The 16,390-nt window shown below is 32.5% G+C and overlaps 1 long non-coding RNA gene across 1 annotated transcript; it reads right to left on the bottom strand.

Annotated features, from left to right (window-relative positions):
• Positions 1 to 1,991: 1,991 nt before the first annotated feature.
• LOC111617243 lies at positions 1,992 to 12,873 on the bottom strand. The gene is made up of 3 exons (XR_002755389.1): positions 12,614 to 12,873; positions 11,824 to 11,928; positions 1,992 to 2,348 (listed from the first exon to the last, which is right to left on the bottom strand). It is a non-coding gene; the product is annotated as an uncharacterized LOC111617243 (long non-coding RNA).
• Between the last annotated feature and the right edge of the window lie 3,517 nt (positions 12,874 to 16,390).

A 16,390-nucleotide genomic window follows, 5' to 3' on the forward strand; every position in this document is an offset into this window, starting at 1 on the left:
TACTAAAAGAATTATATGATTTAATAGCATTAATTTTTATGCTACCATCTACGAGTGCATCTGTTGAGCACAGTTTTTCAAACATGAAGCAAATTCATACATTTGCAAGAAATACTTGGTCAGAGGAAAGAGCGTTGTCACTAGCATTGCTTTCAATGAAAAAAGCTTTTAAATACTTTGATGAAATCGATGACAAGCGATTTTTATGATAAAGTAATCAATGACTTTGCAGAAAAAATCGCCAAATAGAGTTATTTATAAAAAATAACAACAAGTTTTTATATCTTTGCTTTGTGTCAATAATCTAGTTTAGAATTAAAATAAATAAACTGTTTATTTTTGTCATTTCCAGTATTTGTTAAAAATTTTTATGGAAACGGCTTCCCTATCATCAAATGTCACCACATGCCACTGCTGCAGATTATCATCATCATATCTATATATATATAAAAATGAATGTATGTCTGTCTGTGTGTCCTTCATGCATTACCACACTGTTTATCCGATTGCCATGAAACTTTGGGAAGTTGTTTAATACACTCCTGCAAAGGTTTCTGGCATAGTACATTTATCCTATGATAGATGATGTGAGTGTATATGAGCATTTCATTGTGAGTTCAATCGATTTCAAATTGTGAAGACCATTCCCCCTCCAAAAAATCTCTCTATATATGCATTTGCAAACTGTTATTAACGATATTTGTAATAATTTTTGTTTAATCACTTTATTTCAACTATTTTTTGCTAATTATGTATTCGCTTGAACTTTGTTAAACCTTAACTGTATCCTGAACAACAACCGAAGTCGTAGGAGGAAATTTGCCTATTTTACCGATCTAGGGATCCCCTTTTCCAAATTTTAATATCAATTCAAAATAATTTAAAAAGACAAATTACAATAAAACAGTTTATTATCCAGCTGTCAGAAATTTCACAACATGCCAAGGAAGAGAGGAAGGAGCAATTAAATAATTAAAATTGTAAAGGATTAAAAAGATATACAAAAATGGGGAATACTGCACTTCTGACAATCACTGCAAGTGTGTGGGCTAGATTTGGAGAATCCGTGATTCTCACATGGACAATTGTATGTGGCTAGCTTATGCGTTGGAAAACCTTCTGATTTATTCGTGTACGCACAAGACGGAAAAACAAAAAATATCGTGTATCCACAAGCACTCCAATAAATAAATAGAATTGAAACAACACTTTGAAATGTTTTCCCAATGAAAATGAAAATTATAATAATAAGTTTCAATAAAAATGATAAAATGTAAATTGAAGTTTATTATAACGAGTTTGCTTGAATTTCGTTTCTTCTGAGATTGCAGCAATGCGCGACGGGTAAGCTAGTTAGTGATAATGGTTTTAGCTGTAGTCTATCGCATGACTCCTATTCTAGATCCTGAGACTAATTCTGAGATGAGGTAAAATAGTGATGCATTTTAGATACTTCACTTATTAACTTGTTCATTATCTCTTGAAATTTTATATTTTGTTTGGTATTTTACAGGCATAAAAGAAGCCATATAAAGGCATGGAATGTTATTGAAAGGCAATATGCCTTATGGAAGAGACGTTTCCCCTGCCTATCTATTAGACTACACTGTAATTTGCAAAATGCTTTAGACTTTATAGTTGTGTCTACAGTTCTTCATAGCACTGCAATACAAGATGGAAGCATAGCATTATTTGATGATGATGATGATTCTTAGTTTTTAACTTCAGAAGTGCCTGTACAAGTAATAAGTACTAGAAATGCTCAAGGTTTTACTAAAAGAAATACAATAATTCAAAATTTTTTTGTTTAACATTATAACGAACATTTCATATATTTTAAAATAAAGCTTTGTTTTGTGAAAAGTTTAATTATTATTATTATTACTGAATAAAGGAACAATACACAAAATACATATAGGACACAAACATTTGATAGAAAATTTAATATATTAAAAGAACAAAATTCAAAGATTAAGAATCTTTTACACAATATCTACATATTTTTGCATAAAAATAAGACTTAAAAATTTGCAAGTTGTAATGTTAAAGAGGAAGGATTTTCTTCTAAAATTTGTAAAATTTTTTCTTGTACTTTTGACTTTTTTTCCATAAACAGCATTTTCATGTTGTGTTCTTCAGTCAATCTTGAGTTTTTAATTTGTGTTCCTTTTCAATCTGTTTAGTTTTTAAATCTGTTTGTAAATGGCTGAATTTAGTTCAGCTGGTTTTCTTTTTCTGCTTTGAATACTTTTGCCATCCTGACTACTGGAACCCTGATTGAAATGTAACTAATTCATTATAAGATAAAAATAATTGTATTCCATAAAAATTTTTATTTTAAGATTTACCTACNTTTTTTGTAATAATATATATATATTTGTTATTTGAATTTGATATTCACATTTTGAACTTTTTAAAAGTGCATATTTATATGAAGTACCTTTGTGGCCTGCTAACTCACTTAACTTCAAGGAACTTCACTTAGAAGGACTGTGTTTACATTGTGGTAAAACAACCACACATCAGAAAACTTTTAGAGTCCTACACAAGTTGAAATGTGATAAAATATACCTAAATATCTAATTTGGCCCATTAGGAAAAAAAGGTTGGACAACGCTGATCTAGACCAAGGATGGAAAACCTTTCTGCATCCATATGCCATGTTTGTGTGTGCCAAAGTTTTAAACCTCAAATGACAATATTTAAAGAAATTAAATGAAAATGCTTTAATTAGAATAAATGTAAAGAAGTTGATTAAAAAAGGATGATCAGTTAATAAACCAAAAAGATGATTGAAAAAAGACAGGCAATAAACAGAATTGTGTGAGTTCCATACAATTTGTCCCAATTACTGCCTTGATTACATGTGCCAGAAGTTTACCACTTCTGCTCTAGACTTTTGCCAAATTAATGAAAGTACTACAAAATCATATAACACTTAACAAAACATCCTAACAGAATAACACAAAGTTTTTCTGCAGTTCAGCATAATGGTGAGTCAATTTCAAGTTATATGACTTCTTCAAAACAACTCTCCAAAAGAGCAGATTTCAAGTCCAGTTGTAACAATGCTTGTATATAAAAATCTGTTATACATTTATTGTTAATAGTGCAATTACATGGACTATGAGATTCTAACATCTGTAAAAAATTCTACAACAAACTGACCTAATCTTCAAGATGATGTTAGAAATTGCAGTAGACACAGAAACTTCTAAAACTGAAAATAAAATGTATAAAAGTAATCATCTTGTTCACAAAAATACTCATTAAACAAAATGATGGTCGCATTTTCAAACACAACAGAAACAGAAGGTTGTCACAAACTCACTTAACTTCAAAGAACTTCACTTAGAAGGACTGTGTTTACATTGTGGTAAAACAACCACACATCAGAAAACTTTTAGAGTCCTACACAAGTTGAAATGTGATCAATGAAATGTGTATAAAAAAGACAACACTGGAAAAGTATGCATATCATCTTTAATTAAATAGACAGCAATAATTAACAGAAACCAAAATGTCCACAATACTTTTCATAAATGCTTAACTGACTTTGGTGTAAATAGCATTCAAGAAACATTTTTTAAATAAATGATGACAGAAACCTTGCAGAAATTTACATTAATGGAACAGTCTGTTTTGAACACATCAGCAGTTCATCACCATTATCAGTATCAATGAATTCAATTGTTTACAATTGAATGCATCTATATCAAAAATGAGAGTATCTTTTTGAAGCTATACTGGTGAAATCTACAGAGATAGAAGAACTCTGACATTGTACAGCTCCTGTTCCAAATAAACATGTACATCTCTCATAATAGTATCCCTGCTCCCCTTTCTGTTCTGCTTGTATAATAGATTTAAAACTTAGATAAGAAAACATTGAGAGATCAAATAAATATAATACTGTTGCGATCAAACTAATAACTGCTTGTAACAAAAAATGAAAAATCTTTATTTACCAATCCATTTATACCTTTGGAGTTTTGGATGTTCACCCAACCTACAGCTGTAAATAAAATCTTACATATTTAATAGGAAAAGCCAAGCAGCAAATTTGTTTGGTCATAAAATAAAAATGCAATTAGATATGCTTCAATCCCAGGCACAAATCCCAATAGAAATATAACCAAACTACCAGAATTCTACAAATTTTACTGTGTGAAAGATCATGTTCAATCCAAAATTACACAAACACCAGTCCTTGGAAATATAGTTTCATGGTTGAATGGTTTGTCCTGATCATTACTTAACTGAACTTGATGATAGTCATGTAATAAATAGGCATTATGATCAACTATGCCAACTTATAATATTCATTTGTATGTCAAAGTAGGGACAGTAAGTAGACAAGCTGCAAATAATCTCTTAACTTGTAATTCAGATAACATATGCTATATAGAGGATTTAAACTGAGATGTTAGTTTAATGTAATGAGAGATAACTGTTTTCTCCTGAGTGACAGTAGAGGCTCAAAAGCATCCACATATATGCTTTGATCAAAGAAGTCTGCAAAGTACCAGTACACAAATGCAGTGCTCGATGGTAGAATGGATATCAAATAACCCTTACTTTTAACCTTGTAACTGGAGTAGTTGTGTTATATGTCAGCAAACGTTTTTGATGCCCCTTCTGGGCTCATCATCAGGCCTTCTGTAAATAATAAGCAGGATTTTGAGAATTGAATATTTTCTTTTGAGCAGTTTATCATTTGTATCATCAAACGTGCCAACCTTCCAGCCAATTTAAAAATGAAACGAGCAATGTTTTGTGTACAGCACATGCGCGCTGTAGTATTTTGATGTAAACTTTTTAAAACGTTATTATCTAGCAGGATCTGCCACGTTGTTGAAAGGGCCACCTCTTCTTTAAAATTGATGCATGTTGTGTTGTGTCATGCTCTAAATATCTCCATAGACTCCAACCAATTGAGATGTTCGGGGTTGGGTGGTGGTGAGGATAATATGCACTGCATCAAAGTTCGCTGTGATGTCCTGATAGTTCACATATGTAGAGAGAGCCGTTGTAGTTTTGTTGTGTTGTATATCAGCCTTATGTTCTTTAATCCTTATCCCCAATGTACGTCTGGTTGAGCCAATGTAAACCATTTCTCTGTCAAATCTGTGGTTTCTGAGCGGTATGGTATAAATTCCCGGTAGTCTGACTGCGTTTGGGGGGTCTTTTCCGTTACATAGTATTTGAAAAATCTTCTGTACATTATATTGACCCAACATCTCTTAACTATTACATTATATAATGATTTTAAATGTGGATTAAATGTGATGGGGATCCTTTCTGTATTTTCTTCTTGAATATTTATCTGTCTTAGTGTTTGGTTATTGTCTGCTTCCTGGCTACTTCTGTATCATTTTATAATCCATGTACTAGGTTGGTGTAGCCGTGGGCCACTGCTATCGCTTCTGTGTCTCTAATTTCCTGAGTTAGTGCCTGGAGAGAGGAGGAGTGCGTAAAAGCTCTCCTAACCAAAGCCCTGAAGGTTGCTACTTTGTACTGAAAAGGATCACAGGATATATCGGAATATATGTGGAGGTGTTACTAGTTTTTCGGTATACCGCAGTGTGTATGTTCGGTCCTTCAAAGGAGATGTCGATATCCAAAAAGTGGACCTTTGAGTTGCTGTGTTGTTGTGCTATTTCAATTAATAGACTGTAAGGATTGTCGTTTATCTTATCAACAAATTGTTTAAGATTTGGTTCAGACTTCCACAGTATGATGATGTCATCTACGTACCGTTCATGGAGTAGCATATTGGGTAGGAAGTGTGGAAGAGTGTTGTTTTCTAATAGTCTGACTACCATCTTGCATAGATCCTCAGAAACAGGACTTCCCATGGGAACACCATTGCATTGTGTATAAATGATCCCATTGAATTGGAATACTAAGCTGTAACATATCAAGTGGGATAGCTCCATTCTTTTCTAAAGTTAACAATACAACAATGCACCAAGAAATTCCGGAGCTATCCCACTTGATATGTACTTTCTCCAAGAAACCACTGGCTTTTCCTTTGATTTTTCAAATGTGATTAAACTGCAGTGATAAAGCATTTTTAAACTTCTCAAGCTTTCTTTTGCTTTTTTTTTGTGCTATCTGACATTTCTGATTTTACCATGATTTGGGATATTTTGGATATCTAATTGTTGTTTTCCTCATTGTGCTCTCAGTTGCCTGGATGATATGAGGACAGACAGTTTTGAGGTCTACAATATATGAGTACCTAATCTATACTTCTATACTAATATTATAAAGAGGTAATGTTTGTATGTAAGTTTGTATGCAGCACGTAATCTCCAAAACTACTCATCCGATTTCAAAAATTCTTTCACCAATATTTAGAATGGAACCTCAGGGTGGACATAGGCTGTATATTATTCTGTTAAACATTCATATAAATTAAAATGTATAATCTAGGTTAAGGCTTTTATGTCAACAGATGGTGCTACGAGTACGACGCCCTAAGTTTGCTTTTCTGTGAGGCATTATGCTTTTCTGTGAAAATAAACTAAAGCAGATCATCTTCTATTTATATAAATAAAAATGTAATGTTTGTTTGTTCCTACTGATTCCTTTGAAATTTTGACACAACGCTGCATTCGTATACGCACGTGTTTTTATATAATATACATGTCGAAATCCCCCTGGGAGATGGACAGGATTAAGGCTTACCGTAAAGAACTGTGCTTCTATTTATACTATTTTAGATGCAGTTTTTTGCATTTTTGATTGAGTTTTAATAGAGTATGTCAACAGAATATACACTACAAAGGGATTTTTCGATATTTCCCCACGGGGGAGAGACACAGGATTAAGGCTTACCGTGAAGAACTTGGCTTCTATTATACTATTTTAGGTGTGGTTTTTTGCATTTTTGATTGTGTTTTAATAGGGTACATCAAGAAAATGTACACTAAAGGATTTTTCGAAAAATTCCCCCCACAGGGGAAGTGTTATACATTTATAATAGATACATTTTGAGCCACAACAACGCGTGGCGGGGTCTGCTAGTAACACCATAAAGGTGACTGCAGGAGATTGATGTCAACCATATCCAAGCAGAGCACACACTTTTTGGAGAGATCAGGAGAAGATACATGATAAACCAAATGATCACATAATTAATCTGACTATTTTTTGCTACTATTAATAATTAGGAGAACACAGACATCATCAGGAGATCTGAAAATCCCGAGTCTGAATGTGGTAAATGACATTTAAACCTGAATGTGATCCTAAAAGTTTTGAACATCTATTTCACAGAATATATGAAAGTTCAAAATTTTTCTATAGAAGGTTAGTTATGTCTTTATTCTGATGCAATAACAATGATGACCAAACCTACCATTAACAACATGGTGGTCAAACCATTGCCATTTTGGGCTGAAAATCCAACCTTACAGTTTGTTCAGGTAGAAATCCAATTTGTTCAAGCTGAAGTTTCTAACAACAAAACAAACTATGCATTCTGATAAACTCACAGCCTCAAGTTTGAGAATTAATAGCATAACCATTTAATATACTAAAATAATACCACCAATTAATGAAAAATATTTCAATATACAGTATTTATCTCTAGCATTAGTTAAAAACTTAATCATGCTTTCTTATATTTTATTTCATTGAATATCTATTATATTTGACTATTATTAAATATCACATCTGTATCAACTTTATTTTTTCAATAATTTTCTGAAATTTTTACTTTTAGGCATACATTTACAAATTAATATGTAGTTAATGCAACACCAAGTGTTTGACCGTGTGTATGTGTGTGGTCACTTGTCTCCCAAAGTTCAACACATGTATCCTACTGATTTAAAATTGAACAAAAGAATTTTTAGACAATATATTGCATTTTCCCTCTTTCTTGTGTTGTTATCTTCACTACAATACTATAAAAAAAACAATCCGTTCTCCATGCAATGTTTATGATCAAAATTTTATCATACATAATTTTACAGTTTAAATCAAAACAAGAGTTTATTACAAGCATCTACGGAAAAAATTTACAAACCTAATTACTCTAAGTTCCGTTATAATAACCTATCCTGCTACTGCGCGGATGGTGGAGAGAGAGAGCTTACAAATTTGCATTCATACCTCTTTGCATATATCAGTGGGATATTCTTCCGTGATATCCAAACGGATTCGGGGTTGTGGCACAAGGTTCTACGGTGGTGTAGGTCTGCGATGGGAAAGACGATGTCCGACTTTGGCGATTGGCGATTCCCCCGAGAGGGGGAAGGAGGAGGGCTTTTATACTTTTTGTGGTGGAAAAATTAGTTAGGTGATCAATTGTTTTAGCAGGTGTGGGGTTAAACGTGGTGATAGAATGGCAACAATATGACGAATTTTGCCTGTAAGCGTAAACTATGCACGTGAGAATGTTTATATTTTGATTTTGTAGGTAGGGAATAAATAAATTTTTCCCTAAATTTATAAATTTAATAAATTTTTGTTTTAAAAAATTAACTAAATTTTGAATATCACACAAGCTACTTTCTACCATTTTCTATACATGTTTGCTTGCAACCAATCAAGACATTGCTTACAAAAGAAGACTTACTTAATCTTGAACACAGGATTGTTTTAAAACATTAATTCTAGTACTGTATAGCAATATCGTAAGAGTTATATTTTTGACTGAATATGAAAGACAGGTAACTAGTAATCTGTAGCTCAGAATAATCTGACTCTAGGTTAGATTTAAACTTAAGTTTTTCAACTCTCTGTTTAACTCAGTCTACAGAATACAGACATAAAAATTAGTGTGTCAAGAGTGCAGTAGTTTGGGCATCTGGAAAGAAATCCTTTGGATTACGTTATAAAACATGTGATGACAACAGATCTTCCCAAAAGAAGGAAAAGAGGTAGACTGAGATATGGTTTGACAGTGTGTTTGAGAATATGGTTGTGCTCTTAGAGTTGGGAGAGGACAGAGTAAGGTAGAAAAAGTGATCTGCAGAAGTGATCTCAGAAGAGTGAAACTAATAAAGTGAAGAAGAAGATACAATTATAAATGCTGCATTTTTTCTTAGTTACTTGAATGTGATACTGTGTAGGAAAAACAAAAACACAAGGTTCTGTAAGGTCCTTTATTTTTAATGTAAATTAATTACAATATGAAATATGGGACAGTTATAAGTAGTTATTCAGTCTCTTTTCCACATAGAGATGAACTATATTGATTAATTCAGATGCACTCAGGGTTAAGATTGGCCATCTGGCAATTCTAGCAAATGCCAGAGAGATGGGTACCCTATGGAGCCGATTAATATGATGCTGGCCATATAATAAATGTAAACAACAAATGCATAATTTTAGACACCCACAAGAAATCTCTTATGTAAACATTTTAAGGGCGCTTATCAGTTAAAGCCCTGCACACTGTGTCACATGCCATATTTCGATGTTATGCCACATCAAATAACATCAATTTGCATATGAATAAAAAAAACATGCTATCTGAAAGTTCAAAATTAAAATTTATTTCAAAACAACCAACATGATTTTGCTAAAATATTACAATTAATTACTGCTTGTTAGTATTGTTACATTAAAACTTTTACTTATTACTTACAAGAAAGTTACAATCAGGTGAAGGAGAGTTACAATTTACTCTCCTTCACCTGGTGTAATTATTCAAATTTAAATTTTACAGGCAAAACTTAGATGACAGTAATTCCTTATCCAAACACAAGTTAAACTAAAGTAAATGACAAAACCAGCCATTGAACTGTTCATCCATGTATTAGCCCTCACATCTTATAATCTCCATCTTGGATTTTTACACTCTTAACATGACTGCATTTTATTATCCTTTTTGAATAAACATTAATCATATTTGTGCAAAATTCAAATGTCATCATCTCCAGATGTAGGCAAATTGAAAAAAAATGAACAAACTGTGGTGGTGTGGAGGACAAAAAAAAGGATGACAAAGAAGTAACTATAAATTAAACAGGATTTTTATTTAACCACAGTTATGTGGTCCTTCGTACACCTGGTTCGTTTACACTAAACACACTTGATCCTAAACTATAGTACGCACACAAGTTTGAAGCCGTCCGACAAATTCTATGTGCTTTCACAGGCAGGAGACACATGCTCACGACAATGCAAAATTATGGTTTGAGATACTACAACTAACTTAAATCTACCTTAATCTAACTTATATGCTAAGGAAGGATGGTGAAGAAATTAAGAGATATGAAGAGAAGAGACAAGTATAAAGGACAGATTTGTGGGGGTACCCAGGTAAATTTGGCCGTTTCCGATCTTCCCTATATCGATACTTGAATCAATTTCCTTCCTCTCGTTTCCGTCTCTTGAGAATTCAAGAGCGTCCTTGAAGTCTTAATCTGGGTGTCCTTCTAATTTTCGTCCGTTCGCAGACAACTTCCAACCCTTCTCTTTTTGTCCCACTAGGCGACAAACCTTTAGCTTGCTCTTTTGTACGTCTGTACACCTCGGGCGCTGACCCAAAAGTGTCTTCTTCGTTTTACTGATGGCCTCAGGGCTTCTTAATGTCCCCTTTATCTTCTCCCTTTGTCCTTGGACAAAGGTTGTCCCCCATCCATAGAAAAAGAAGAAATTAGAAAGTTCTAGAATCAGATGTTAAAGACAAAGGAATTTAGGAGAAATAAAACTTATATCTACCCTTTTTACAAAGACATGGTGTACCGCCACAAAACAAATCATTTCCCTCAATAGTACCTCAAACAAAAAATGTTGAAATGATAGAGAAATTTACAGAACAACAGGTAAACAATGGATTTTTTGCAATATAAATTGCTTATTAAAAATAATAAATTCAGAATTTAAATACAAAAATTATTTTTAATGTTTTTGAAAAGATAATTTGTATTTATATTTTTTACACTTTACTGAATTGAGTCCATACTCAAAATTGGTTGCATCGTTTCTTAAACAATATCATAGTGCATGATGTCAGAATGTGACACGATGTTCAGGACTTATAATAAGGTGACCAACTTTTTTACAATAAAAAGGAGGACACTAATAAAATGAAGGAAAAAATATCATAAATAAAAAACATTTTATTCATTGCAACAATAATACATTATAATAATCTCTACTGCATGTATAGGTACCATGTCATGTTTTGATAAGAAACAAACAAAGCCATTTGCACATGCGCTCTCTCTCTCTCTCAAGGTCTCCCATGTGAAGAGCATGCGTCTCATAATTGCATCTCGTCACACTGAACAGAGCCTTGATGAATTGTCATGTTAAATACAAACATGTCATATCACATCACATGCAACAGATCAGTTTGGCATTGATCGAATACGGAGATTTACAGATTAATCTTCAAATATCAAAAAGGAGGACATGTATGAGGACACTTTTCGAGGGAAGACAGAACTTCAAAAGGAGGACGATTGGTCACCTTATTATAAGTACCATTTTAAGCATAATATTAACATGAGTCATTAATTAGTGTAGCCTTTTCCTTTTGATTGAGGTTTTTTACAAGGCAAATTTTTAATACCATAGCTAATTTTGTGTCCTGGAAATACTTTTATGTTGGTTTCATAGTATTGTTTCAATTTGAAACAGTAAAGTACCACTTGACACAACCAAGTTTAAAGACTGATTACGCCAACTAAAAACATTTTTCTNTAAATCTGTTTGTAAATGGCTGAATTTAGTTCAGCTGGTTTTCTTTTTCTGCTTTGAATACTTTTGCCATCCTGACTACTGGAACCCTGATTGAAATGTAACTAAAAGATAAAAATAATTGTATTCCATAAAAATTTTTATTTTAAGATTTACCTACTGATTATTAATGTTTTGAAGTCCTTCAATATAAAAATAATCTGAAAAGGCTTCATTAACTTCTACAGATGTAACATTACTAATTTGTGCAGTAGATATTATCTGCAAGAAAAAAAAAAATTATGTTATTTGCTAAAGAATGAAAATAAATATATCTGAACTTGACATTTTAAAAACTATATTACTAACTACTAATATTAACATATCGTTTATAAATGGAAAAATCTAAATAACTATCAGTTACAACACTCTTAAAAGTTATTTTAAATGAAAAAATACAAAAATTATTAAGATATATATATATATATAATTTAAGTAATATATACAGTATATACTTTCATACAATTCATATATTAGATGTAATACCTTTATATTTAAATGAAATTAGTATTTTTTATGTAGTTTCTATATGTGTATGTATAATGTATGTATATCCACATTGTATCAATGTATAGCATATAGTTAAACATACCCTAAATAAACAATATTCTTAAAGGTCCTTTATTTTGAATGTAAATTAATTACAATGTGAAATATGGGACAGATATAGGTACAGTACTTCCTCAGTCTCTTTCCAACATAGGGATGAACTGCATTGATTAATTCAGCTGCACTCAGAGTGGGATCAGCCATCTGGCAATTCTGGCACATTATATAGGAAATATTTTAAAACACACACACACACACACACAATAGACATTTGCACATTTAATACTTGTCATTTAAATATACAGTAATACAATTATTACAAAGTAATTTATTGATAAGTGAATAAATATTGACTTACTTCACATCCAGCTATATCTTCAATAGCTACTATACGAGTTGTAGCTATTTCTGCTATTAAAATATACGACTAATTAATTCAAAATTCAAAAATTTTATAAATTATTAGAGTACCTTAATACTTACTTGTCTTATTTTCAGCATAATTATCACAATTATTTTCTAAAGGCTGTGTTAGGACCCCATAGAAAGTAAATTTTCACCTATTCCATTTGTTTCTATTGAAGTTGGTTTACCATCTCCTGTTTTATATAATTTGCTTTTTGCTATGCCTAGATTTGGAGAATCCGTGATTCTCACATGGACAATTCTATGTGGCTAGCTTATGCGTTGGAAAACCTTCTGATTTATTCGTGTACGCACAAGACGGAAAAACAAANTATCACAATTATTTTCTAAAGGCTGTGTTAGGACCCCATAGAAAGTAAATTTTCACCTATTCCATTTGTTTCTATTGAAGTTGGTTTACCATCTCCTGTTTTATATAATTTGCTTTTTGCTATGCCAGTTCCTTCACAGCCTTCTTCACAGTTTTATACTAATCTCGCAGTTACTTGCTTTTCCTTACTGTGACACCAGGAGTACCATTTAATTTTTTGCATATTTCCCAGGTGCCTCCCTTCTGTTCAGACAAAATTGAATTGGTTTTCTCATTTTCTATTATTGTCTTATGCTTTTCTACTAATTCTAGTAGTAATTCTTTGTAGAAATTGCTAAAATTATGACAAGTGTGAGCTGTCATAATTTTAGCAAGCTCCTTTCCGACAGTTGGTCAGTGATCTACTTCCTTGTCAAGGATGGTGTTTACGTTCTGTTATGCGTTACATGATTGGAGGAGAGTCAGAGGGGTTGACAAAGGTCAAGAGTCAAAGAAGGGAAAAATTTACAAACCTAATTACTCTAAGTTCCATTATAATAACCTATCCTGCTACTGCGCGGATGGTGGAGAGAGAGAGCTTACAAATTTGCATTCATACCTCTTTGCATATATCAGTGGGATATTCTTCCGTGATATCCAAACGGATTCGGGGTTGTGGCACAAGGTTCTACGGTGGTGTAGGTCTGCGATGGGAAAGACGATGTCCGACTTTGGCGATTGGCGATTCCCCCGAGAGGGGGAAGGAGGAGGGCTTTTATACTTTTTGTGGTGGAAAAATTAGTTAGGTGATCAATTGTTTTAGCAGGTGTGGGGTTAAACGTGGTGATAGAATGGCAACAATATGACGAATTTTGCCTGTAAGCGTAAACTATGCACGGATTCCTCGTGAGAATGTTTATATTTTGAATTTGTAGGTAGGGAATAAATAAATTTTTCCCTAAATTTATAAATTTAATAAATTTTTGTTTTAAAAAATTAACTAAATTTTGAATATCACACAAGCTACTTTCTACCATTTTCTATACATGTTTGCTTGCAACCAATCAAGACATTGCTTACAAAAGAAGACTTACTTAATCTTGAACACAGGATTGTTTTAAAACATTAATTCTAGTACTGTATAGCAATATCGTAGAGTTATATTTTTGACTGAATATGAAAGACAGGTAACTAGTAATCTGTAGCTCAGAATAATCTGACTCTAGGTTAGATTTAAACTTAAGTTTTTCAACTCTCTGTTTAACTCAGTCTACAGAATACAGACATAAAAATTAGTGTGTCAAGAGTGCAGTAGTTTGGGCATCTGGAAAGAAATCCTTTGGATTACGTTATAAAACATGTGATGACAACAGATCTTCCCAAAAGAAGGAGAAGAGGTAGACTGAGATATGGTTTGACAGTGTGTTTGAGAATATGGTTGTGCTCTTAGAGTTGGGAGAGGACAGAGTAAGGTAGAAAAAGTGATCTGCAGAAGTGATCTCAGAAGAGTGAAACTAATAAAGTGAAGAAGAAGATACAATTATAAATGCTGCATTTTTTCTTAGTTACTTGAATGTGATACTGTGTAGGAAAAACAAAAACACAAGGTTCTGTAAGGTCCTTTATTTTTAATGTAAATTAATTACAATATGAAATATGGGACAGTTATAAGTAGTTATTCAGTCTCTTTTCCACATAGAGATGAACTATATTGATTAATTCAGATGCACTCAGGGTTAAGATTGGCCATCTGGCAATTCTAGCAAATGCCAGAGAGATGGGTACCCTATGGAGCCGATTAATATGATGCTGGCCATATAATAAATGTAAACAACAAATGCATAATTTTAGACACCCACAAGAAATCTCTTATGTAAACATTTTAAGGGCGCTTATCAGTTAAAGCCCTGCACGCTGTGTCACATGCCATATTTCGATGTTATGCCACATCAAATAACATCAATTTGCATATGAATAAAAAAAACATGCTATCTGAAAGTTCAAAATTAAAATTTATTTCAAAACAACCAACATGATTTTGCTAAAATATTACAATTAATTACTGCTTGTTAGTATTGTTACATTAAAACTTTTACTTATTACTTACAAGAATTACAATTTACTCTCCTTCACCTGGTGTAATTATTCAAATTTAAATTTTACAGGCAAAACTTAGATGACAGTAATTCCTTATCCAAACACAAGTTAAACTAAAGTAAATGACAAAACCAGCCATTGAACTGTTCATCCATGTATTAGCCCTCACATCTTATAATCTCCATCTTGGATTTTTACACTCTTAACATGACTGCATTTTATTATCCTTTTTGAATAAACATTAATCATATTTGTGCAAAATTCAAATGTCATCATCTCCAGATGTAGGCAAATTGAAAAAAAATGAACAAACTGTGGTGGTGTGGAGGACAAAAAAAAGGATGACAAAGAAGTAACTATAAATTAAACAGGATTTTTATTTAACCACAGTTATGTGGTCCTTCGTACACCTGGTTCGTTTACACTAAACACACTTGATCCTAAACTATAGTACGCACACAAGTTTGAAGCCGTCCGACAAATTCTATGTGCTTTCACAGGCAGGAGACACATGCTCACGACAATGCAAAATTATGGTTTGAGATACTACAACTAACTTAAATCTACCTTAATCNGGAATAGTAATTTATAGTTTAGCCTAGTGACAAGTAGATTCGAAGACAAGTAAATTCGACTTAAGTCGTTTTCCTGGAACCAATTACCGACATAAGGCGAGGTATACCTGTATAAAGGTTTGCCACAATTAATGTTGTGCATTAATTGAATCCTATGTTAAGCAAGGGATAGCTATATAGTAGTACAATGGTTAGAAAATACTCCTGACAGCACAATTTTTAGGAATCTTTGTACAATGTTCAAAACAAGGCAAAATCTGCAGATCAGTGGTGTGCTGTCCATGGAAGCTGTGGAAGCACCGCTTTCTTTCTATTTTCTAAAATATAAATACATATTGCACGATTGTTTTTATATTTTAACGTACTTTGAATTACTTAAAATTAATATTATAACCACATTCTGTATTTTATTACAAATTTCTATACATGTGAAAAACAATGATAAGATTGCTATTGCATATTCAAATATAAATTTGTATATGCATATTCCCAATGGAAGCGCTGTACTGTCGAATACGGGACAGCTTCCATGGCAAAAACATCTGAATGATGTAAAGCAGCTAGATTACAGGCATTCACTTTACAGAGCATCAACCTCTGGTGATTTAGCTGGTGGATGCTATATACCAATATATCATATAACACTTCCAATGATTCCATCCATTAGCCACTGGTAGAGAGCTATTTGACGAAGTGCATTGTTTTAAGATTTAAAAAGTAAAGAATATTTTATGTACAGGTACATTTC

The sequence above is a fragment of the Centruroides sculpturatus genome, unplaced genomic scaffold (genome assembly GCF_000671375.1).
Source record: "Centruroides sculpturatus isolate CEXI.00-Female unplaced genomic scaffold, Cexi_2.0 scaffold96, whole genome shotgun sequence".
Taxonomy (NCBI): Eukaryota; Metazoa; Arthropoda; class Arachnida; order Scorpiones; family Buthidae; genus Centruroides; species Centruroides sculpturatus.